This window comes from Petaurus breviceps, unplaced genomic scaffold (genome assembly GCF_028583685.1).
Source record: "Petaurus breviceps papuanus isolate PSGF00001 unplaced genomic scaffold, PetGlider_PUasm1.0 79218, whole genome shotgun sequence".
Taxonomy (NCBI): Eukaryota; Metazoa; Chordata; class Mammalia; order Diprotodontia; family Petauridae; genus Petaurus; species Petaurus breviceps.
Window position 1 is genome coordinate 1 of NW_027186526.1, and position 8700 is coordinate 8700.

The following is an 8700-nucleotide window of genomic DNA, read 5'->3' on the forward strand; positions in this document are numbered from 1 at the left end:
AGCAGTGGAGATGCCACAGACCACAGAATCATAGGCAAACATAACTGAAGAGAAACTGAACAACGGCATTGGAATGGAGAAGTCAGGCAATAGTATAGAGGCCCTGTAGAGAAGCCACAAGTGGGAGGTTCAGATTGGGAGAGGTGTTCCAGCTGTGATACAGTCAAAGCTACAGAATCAAATAATCATTGAATCTGAGAGTTGGGAGGTCATTTAGACCTTCAAGCTAGGTGTCAAATGGAGCCCACAGGTTGAACACAATGTGCTAGCCTTTCAGGATCCTTCTGGATCCTGACTCTGTCATTCACTTTAACTGTCATCTGAGCCTTTAACCAAGTCATTTATAAGCAATACAGAGATAAGCACAGATGCTGGGGGTACTCCACTGTAGACCTCTCACCACACTGCATTCTATAAGTAGCTTGCTTTGTATGTATTTGTTTGCATGTTGTCTTCCCCAATAGACTGTGAGCTCCTTGAAGGCAGGGACTATCTTTTGCCTCTTTTTGTTTCTCTAGAACTCAGCATAGTGCCTGACACATAACAGAGACCTAACAAAAGCTTATTGATTGACTGACTGATATTGAATCATTAAAAACTTCTCTTTGACTCTGACTATCCAACCAGTTAGGAATTTGTATGACTACATTGTTGTTTAATCCATATCTCTTGATCTTCTCCCCAGGAATAGTATAAAGTAGTGCATCAAAAGCTTGAGGGGCTTTAGTCACAGAATCTAAGAGCTGAAAGGAACCTCAAATATCATCTGGTTCATCCCACATCTGAACAGAAATCCTCCATACGATATCCTCAATGAGGGGTCATCAAACTCTGGCTTGAAGACCTCTACTGAGAAAGTTCATTCCATTCTGGAATCTTTAAAATGTTTTTCTTTGCCTGAATCTGAAACCTGTCATTCTCCAACTTCCATATGTTCAGTTCAATTCAATTCAACCAGCATTTAATAGGTACCTATCATATTCTAGGTACTGTGTTAGGATCTGGAGAAATAAAAAGAAAAAAGAAAAGTCTTTAGTCCTAAGGAGTCAAAATTTTCAAGTTCTAGTTCTACTCTCCCAGATCTAGGGGAATAAAACTAAATAATTTCCGATATCACAGTTCTTCAGATAACCCAAAATGTCTCAACCAAGTAATCTCTTCTCCAGGATAATAATTTTTTTCAAGTGATATTTATATGGCATTCTCTTCAGTCTGTTCCCTAGCCCTGGCACCCTTCTCTGAGAGAACGTATTAATGTCCTTCCTACAATGTGACACCCAGATGGGAACACAGTATTCCAGAGGTAATCTTACTAAGGTATTGTTTGTCCTTTATCTTTGAAGTGGACCAACGGCATCATGAGGTGATGATGACTTGTTTGTTAATTGGATTTAAGTGAGGCAGAGTTGTGCAAATTCATGGTCTGTATTCCTACCTTTCCTCTCTCCTCCAGGTGGATACTTCTTAAGCTGGTCATAACAGAAGACATAACATGCTGTGCCTATCTGCAGAATCTTATTCTGTCTCTTATAGTAACACTCACCAGGGCATGACTTTACAATTGCCTTGCTATTCTTTTGGGGAAGAAAATTCAACCAAAAAAAACAAGGATGGTTGGCACTGTTAGGAATCAATACCCAACCTAAAGGAACTGGGACTAACCAGGAATAGAGATTCCCAAATAATATTTAAGTCAGGTCCCAGAATTCTCCATCAACAGACCCCAAATTGAATCTACCTTCTTTCCTATCCACCTCCTCAAGAGATAGAGATTATCATTTGCTATACTTACACCATCAAATTAATTGGCCTTAAAGTTATAAAGTAAAATCTGGTCTCTCTTTTTTGAATCATATTTGAATCCATGATAGATGCCAAGAATACAGAAATGTGTAAGATACCATCCTTGACTTAAAAGGTCTAAAAATCTAGTCAGGGAAATGGAACCTAGATATTAAAAAAAACTACATGATATTATTCTAAGCGCCAAAGGCATATGAATAATAATATTGTAGTTCAAGGGAAAAAAACAATGACATGGGGAAAGCTTGCTATATGAGGTGAAAAGAGCTGGGCTTGAAAGATACCTAGGACTTAGACAAGCAGAGAGGAGGTGGTAAAATTTCCAGGCAGAAGGCAGGAATGTACACAATGAACACACTGCTTTGGCTGAAGCTGATAGTTATTATTTTTGTTGTTGTTGCTGTTGTTGGGGAGTACTGTGAGATAAAACTGAAAGGGAGGTTGGGGCCAAATTGTGGAGGGTATGAATGCCTGGCTAAGGAGTTTAGACTTTATTTTGTAGGCAATGGGGAATGATTAAAGGTTTTAGAGTCCCTGCTCAGAGGTAGCATAAAGCAGTATTTCAGAAAGATTTATCTGCCAAATGTGTGTGTGTGGGATTGTTTGAAAAAGAGAGAGAATAGGCGTAAGTTGAAAACGGGCTGAACTTGGTGTGGCTAAGCAGCAACAGAAAGGGTTAAAAAAGAGACAAGGTCAAGTGATAAAACAATGGAAGAAAATGCAGAACTTGGTGATGTGATACGTGAGATGAGAGAGAAGAGACCAAGGGGTGGCTGAGGTTTTGCAAGTGAGAAGCATAGGTTTGTGGAAGTTTTGAGTCAGAATGGAATTTAGAAATAGTTGAGCCCAGCTCTCTCATTTTACAGATGAAACTGAGGTTTTGGGGATGGATACAGTCCCGCTTGAATTGCAGACTTTTTTTCAGAGCATAGCTCAGTCTCCACCTGCTACAGGAAGGGCTGCCATTTTCTTTTAGTACTCTCTTCTTTTTGATACTTTGTCTAGGCTTTGTCCTCACTTATCTGTGTAGGGTACACCATATTCCTTCTCGGAGAAAGACACTATTGACATTTGTCAATTTGGAATAGTTTAAGGAGCCGTGTCATATTTGTCACCTCCATTGCTCATAGAATGCTTTGCTCAGAACAGTTGTTTTTCACATTAACAAGCCCAGAGAGGGAGCTGGTACCTAATTGAATTCTGTAGCCTCCCCCTTCTCATTTAGCATTTCTAGACCAGCCTCATTATCCTGGCCAGGTTGCCATACCTGTTATAATTTTCTTATCTAACTAGGGAATTTCCACCCATGTAGATTCCATAGTACCTTCCACTCTGATTTTTCATCTGTTTCAGATCTGTGACTGTTTACGTTATTCCTTACTTACAATGTGCACAATGTTTCCCTTTCCTTACTCTTCACCCCCGTTTCCAATAGGCTTTATAGCTAAGACGCACAAGAATCTATTAGTTAACCTCTGTCCACCTAATCATTGAGACACTAATTCTAAAGTCCTTGATTTCTGCCAAGCATTCTAGTTCACCCACTTTATTATGCATAATATGCTTATTGCACAGATTCTGAAGAATTTACATATTCTGGCTAGAGTTTACCATCTCTTCTTTTCCCCTCTTAGACCATGTATTGAATGAGCTGGGTACTCTCAGTGATGCTTTCCTGGAACTTTAACAAGACTTTTGTTGATATGTGCTTTGTATTTCCTTTTGCATTCCTGGTTTTCCAGTAATGTTTAATTCAAAACAAAACAAAACTTCATGGCTCCCTGGTAACTGGTCAGACCAACATGTTTCAGAGTAAGCCTATGCTTCCTATATAGCTATGTTCCAGCTATTCCCAAAGGTCCCCCATTACCTAATACACCTAAAACCCTCCTCCCTAGTACTACCTCTTTACACAACACAGGGGCAGTCCAAGGCACCCTAAAGAGACACTCATTTAGTCATAAGGTAGTACCTTATTCGCAGCTAGATGGAGCAATTGATAGAGCCCCAGGTCTAGAGTCTGGAAGGCTCAAGTTCAAATCTGACCTCAGCTACTTACTAGCTGTGTGACGCTGGGCAAGTCCCTGTTTGTCTCAGTTTCCTCATCTGTAAAAAGAGCTGGAGAAGGAAATGGCAAACCATTCCAGGATTTTTATCAAGAAAACCCCAAGTGGGGTCATGAAGAGTTGGATATCGCTGAAGAACAATACAGACTGCTTTGAGGTTTGTCTGAGAAGCACTTTACAAATACAATCTCATTTTATCTTCTCCAGAATCCTGGGAAGTAGGTGATATTGTTATCCCCATTTCATGTGAGAAAACTGAGGTAGAGGTCAGATGATTTATCCAGGGTCATACCACTACTAAGTATTTGAGGCAGGGTTGGAACTCAGGTCTTTCTGACTCCAGGTCCAAGTGCTTTATACACCCTACCACCTAGCTGCTTCAGGATCATGAATTTCAGTGACTAATCAAACAAGACAGGTTACCTCTAGAACCTCCCAGATTCTTCCACAGCATCTTAATATTTCCTTCCCTACTCTCACAAAAATAAGCCTGTCTAGAATCATAAGACCATCCATTTAGAGTTGAGAGGGACCTTAGATCTCATCTGAATTAATAAGCAAAGATTTATTAAGTTGCTATATCTAGTCATTGTGATTGGCACTGGGCATGAAAGGCAATAGTGAAATAGCTCTTGCCCTCCAGGTACTTACAATCTAGCCAAAAGAGATATGTACATACACAGTCATATGAAAAATAGATACAAGGCAATTGGAGGGGTGGCAGTAGAGGGATCAGAAAAAGTTTAATTTAAGATGTGATGTTTTGAGCTGAGCTTTCAAGAAAATTAGCAATTCTAAGAGACAGATCAGGAAGGGTTTAATTCTAGACAAGAGGAGGGGAGCCAGTACAAAGGCATGGAAATGGGAGATTGTCTATCATGTTTGAGAAATAGTAAGTATGGTTTGCCTGGTACATAAAGTATATAAAGGACAATAATGTGTAACAAGCCTGGAATATTAAATTGGGGCCAAGTTATATATCCCTTACCTTTTTTTTTAAACAGATGAGGAAACTGAGGTCCAATAGATTAAGTGATTTACCCAAGGTTGTACAGAGATTAAGTGATAGACCCCATGGAACTTTGTACCTGGCACACAAGTTATATGGCTTTCATGTTTTTACAAATAGTAGGTGCTTAATAAATGCTTGTTGAATAAGTGAACTAATATATCAACAAATAAATAAGTGGCAAGTACAGACCTAGCTATTCTTGACTTAGTGAATTTTTTTCCTATCACCACTTATCTTTGTCTATTCTGGGGAATCTTATCAATTAATGTTATCTTGTCTAGTTTTGGTATAAGGGCATGACTCACAAAATGGACTCAGGGCAAGCAGCTTGAAAACCAGCCTAGAAATCACTTTTTAAAGATAAATTCAGTTGGGCTGTGAGATAAGAATAGGGCGGTTCTCAGCCAAAGAGGTGGGGAGGACGGAGGAAAATAGCTGTTTGGTAGCTTCCCTTTTAAGGAAGTGGGACTCACAGTAATCAGCTATCCCAGACCATCAAACCAAATCACAAGAATTCAGTCTGTTTCCATTTCCATCTTTACCACTTGGATTTTGTAATAATAATAGTTAACGTTTACATGTACGCCAGACTTCTCTGGGCATAGCCAGTTCTAACTGGCCAAAGAGACATCTTTGAAGGGCCTTTTGATCATGCCCAGTTTGTCTATCCATCGGTAGGGGTGGCTTCCTTTGACTGACTGCCAGAACCTTTAAAACTGGTGAGACTGAGTCAATCTTCTCACTTGCTCTTTACCTTGTTGTTCTCTAAGAGTTCCAAACAAAGCAACCTTGGAGCTGGTATTGCAGCCAATCAGCTCAGCACAGAAGTCTTGAGAAGCCAGGGTGCCTGGACCTGAATCCAATGGACATTTTGATTTAGAACTGGGATTGTGCTTAACAGGAACTAAGCTAAACTATGGACCTAATGCCCTGCCCCTCCCCAGAAACTGAGATGGTACAGGGGAGGATGAGGAGAATTATATTAGGGGAAGTAAATTTATATATTTGTTATTATACTTTTTAAGGTGTGTAAAAGCTGGTCCAATGTCATTGGAGTGATTCCCCATCGACCAATAATATAGAGTGCTTTAAGGTTTGTTTGAGAAGCACTTTACAAATACAATCTCATTTAATTTTTCCCCACAACCCTGGGAAGTAGGTTATCTGCATTTCAGGTGAGAAAACTGAGGTAAACAGATTGAATGGGCTACCTTGAGAGGATCTGGAGCCCATGCAGAGAACTTAAATATCTCCAGACACCCTGAAGGGTATCAGAAAACTTTGGAGAAGGAAAATGTAACCTATCTGGTCTTCAGGAAGTGGGGGGTAGCGGGGGGCCGGCAGACTAGTCTATTACATGTAGAACGAGGTTTTTGAAGTTTTTTTTAACAAATATCTCATTTTATCCTGACAACATCCCTGAAAGGTAGGTACTATTAATTATCTCTATTCTGTAGATAAACAAATGGACACAGGTAGAGGTTCTAACTTTCCCAGTCACACCTCTACTAGTTTTTGAGGCTGGATTTGAACTTAGGTCTTCTTGGCTGCAGGTCCAGCACCCTACTCACTGTGCTACCCATCTGCTTGATTTTTTTTCCTTCTGTTTCTCCTAGGTAGTCTAAAGGTTTCATCCGAAGTAGTGGGCCTATTTGTAAAAAACAACAACAACAACAACAACAACAAACAACAGGTTCTAGAAGCCCCTCTCTGTGCTCAAACTCCCTACTGGAAAGCTTAACCTTGTTTTCTGAAGTCCAGGAGCTTCTTGGACTACACACCCATAGTAGGGCTAGCTATACACACGCACACTGAACTTTATGCGATAATGGAAGAGCTCTCGCACCATTTCCGGGCTTCTGCCTGATCTACTGCTGGCTAATTGCCTCTTTACAATTTTCCAGTAAACAAGCCAAGGAAACATCTCTGAATTTATTCAGACTTCCAGAAGACTCAGCTAAGTCTGGCCTTGGTCCCTTCCCCCACCTAGCTTTGCCTTCCAGCGTTATGACTCACTCATTAAAGCAGCTGGGATCAGAGATCAGTCCTCCACCCCCAACAGCCAGGAAAAAACATGATTTGCAATACTTACACTAAGCAAAAAACCCTCTGCCTCCCCCTTCTCTTATTTCCCAGATATAACATGCACTAAATCACTTGCCTGTCCCTTCCTGAGACCTTTCTCTGTTTAGCTCCTACAAATTTCACAGGCTGAAAGAATTCTCGGCTTCAGTGTTTATAGAGGAAGGTATTATGGAGATTGCCAATCCCACAATGCCTTTCGAAAGTAACTGGTCAGGTGTATTAGATCAAAGAGATGGAAATGCACAGAATGTCCTATACCTTGTCAAGCAGGCCATAGGTCATTGATTCCATATACTATTATATTCATTCCCTTGGTCTTGAAACCCTCAATTTCTCTCATAGAATAATGCAGTAGAGTGGGAATACTACATTGCAAAGTAGTCATGTGACCTTTTGTCCTTAATACCAAGGGCCTACCTGCAATCTAAACCTGTGAGAACATTGTCATAGCATAATCATAAGGATTGAACCTCCCTGGCCTCAGAGTTTGGCAGCTTCAGTGGTGGTGGAAATTGTCTCTTGTACAAAAGATATAATTTACTCTTACAAATGGCTACTGTGCAAGAGGATTATGTATTGCCATTTTGACCATTTGTAAGATTTCTAGAAGGAACCCTCTGAACTGAAGATTGGAGAGTCACATTTTCTATAAAAGGCAAAATTTGTAATAATGGATAAGACTGCTGAATCCAGGCTATTGGAGGAAAGGTGACATGTGTGATTTCCAAAAGGCTGAATCATGCCTGACTAAGCTATGGGTCCTTTCAAAGGGCAAGTATGCAAATAGACAAAGGGTAGCACATGGTTTTAATAGATTTAGAAGCATTTCTTAATAATTAAAGCTGTCTAAAAGTTCAAGATGCTACTTCTGGAGGTAGTGTGTTCCCCCTCCTTAGAGGTCTTCATAGCATCATAAATCTAGGGCTGGAGGATACTTCAGGTCATCTAACTCAACTTCCTTATTTTATAGTTGAGGAAACTGAGTCCCAAGGAGCTTATGTGACTTTCCCAGAGTCATACAGGTAATAAGCATTAGAGGAAGAATTTAAACTTGGGTTCTCAGACCCCAAAGCTGGGACCCTTTCCTCTGTTCCATTCAAATAGGTGTTAGTATGTTATAGTAAGGATTCCTTTTCAGAAAAAAGGCTAGGCTTGATCACTGCTGATGTCCTTTTCAGTTCTATGAGTCTGTGATACTGATTTTAGATTTTCAGAAATCTTTGTTAAATTTCCCAAGCCAGCGCACTTCAGTTATGCAGTGCACTGTTATGGATCACAGACATGGAAATGGTTTAACAATAAGAAATGAAGGGGATAGGTAGGTGATACAGTGAATAGAGCACCAGCCTTGGAGTCAGGAGGACCTGAGTTCAAATCTTCCCTCAGACACTTGACACTTACTAGTTGTGTGGCCCTGGGCAAGTCACTTAATCCTGATTGCCTTTAAAAAAAAGAAAAATTAAAAAAAAAGAAATGGACAGGGAAAAGCCAGAACATTTCTAGATATAAATGAGTGGGTGTTCAGTCCCAAGGATCAATACTGAACTTAGTCTTAATACCATTAGGAATGACCCAGAAAAGGAACTTCAGAATCACATCTCTTCTTAAAAAATTTTTTTTGAGGGGGGGAAGGCAAGGCAATTGGGGTTAAGTGACTTGCCCAAGGTCACACAGCTAGTAAGTTTGACAAGTGTCTGAGACCAGATTTTAATTCAAGTCCTCCTGACTCCAGTA

At 40.2% G+C, this 8700-nt stretch overlaps 1 long non-coding RNA gene across 1 annotated transcript; it reads right to left on the minus strand.

The window, feature by feature from the left end:
• Nucleotides 1–6: 6 nt before the first annotated feature.
• Nucleotides 7–7160, minus strand: LOC138175919 (uncharacterized). The gene is made up of 3 exons (XR_011172124.1): nt 7043–7160; nt 5636–5734; nt 7–1001 (listed from the first exon to the last, which is right to left on the minus strand). It is a non-coding gene; the product is annotated as an uncharacterized lncRNA (long non-coding RNA).
• Nucleotides 7161–8700: the final 1540 nt, after the last annotated feature.